Source organism: Austrofundulus limnaeus, unplaced genomic scaffold, assembly GCF_001266775.1.
Source record: "Austrofundulus limnaeus strain Quisiro unplaced genomic scaffold, Austrofundulus_limnaeus-1.0 Scaffold1320, whole genome shotgun sequence".
In the NCBI taxonomy this organism is placed as follows: Eukaryota; Metazoa; Chordata; class Actinopteri; order Cyprinodontiformes; family Rivulidae; genus Austrofundulus; species Austrofundulus limnaeus.
The window spans coordinates 2,737-3,551 of NW_013953722.1; the positions used below are offsets into that span (position 1 = coordinate 2,737).

An 815-nucleotide genomic window follows, 5' to 3' on the forward strand; every position below is an offset into this window, starting at 1 on the left:
TTTTAATGTGTTTTAATGTGTTTTTGTGTGTTTTAATGTGTTTTAATGGGTTTTTGTGTGTTTTAATGTGTTTTAATGTGTTTTTGTGTGTTTTAATGTGTTTTTATGTGTTTTAATGGGTTTTTGTGTGTTTTAATGTGTTTTAATGTGTTTTTGTGTGTTTTTGTGTGTATTGTTTTGGAGGTTTTCTTAATGTTAGTACCCTGTTGTTGGAGCCCTGTCCACCCAGGACAAAGTAATCTAATCTAAGTAGTGTTTAATGAGGTGTTCAAGTGGACCCCAGGAACAGCTGTCCGTGCCGCCGCAGGCCCGCGGGCCCTCAGTTGTTCCGGTGGGCGGGGTTTAATCCGGTGTTGACGCTCCGTTCTGACGGGCTGTGGTTCTGGAGAACAACAACAGGGCCTGCTCCTTTTAAAACTCCTTCTCTCGGTTCTGAAGGAAATGTCTCGTGAAGACCCGACCCGGCTGGGCTTGGTTCGGTTCGGTTCTGCCAGGGGCAGCGGAACGGGTATAAAGCGACGGAAGTAAGAGAACCGGGGATGTAAATAAAAGATGAAGTCACTTTTCCGTTGACCGGTGACGTCACCGACGGGAACAATGATTTAAGTGAAAATAAAACCATCAGACCGAACCGGTTCTGGATCTGAGCCCGGGTTCGGACTGACCTAGAGGATCCGGGGCTGTGGTCCATGTCCCGCCGGGATCAGAGGATGATGTCGGTTCTGTTCGGGCCCAGTGGAGCTCCGCCATTAAAGAAGAAAGATTAATGTTTTTAACAAACTGAAGCAAAGATCGAGTTCAGAAAGAGGTAAAAC

At 45.9% G+C, this 815-nt stretch overlaps 1 protein-coding gene and 1 long non-coding RNA gene across 2 annotated transcripts in view; one reads left to right on the forward strand and one right to left on the reverse strand.

Annotated features, from left to right (window-relative positions):
* The window catches only part of LOC106534968 (uncharacterized), a 5,514-nt gene that overhangs the window by 2,735 nt on the left and 1,964 nt on the right, over positions 1–815 (reverse strand). The window lies entirely within an intron of this gene.
* Positions 331–815, forward strand: part of LOC106534963 (E3 ubiquitin-protein ligase HECW2) — a gene marked incomplete at its 3' end in the record, with an annotated part of 37,795 nt that continues 37,310 nt past the window's right edge. The window contains 1 exon segment of the mRNA XM_014031790.1: positions 331–808.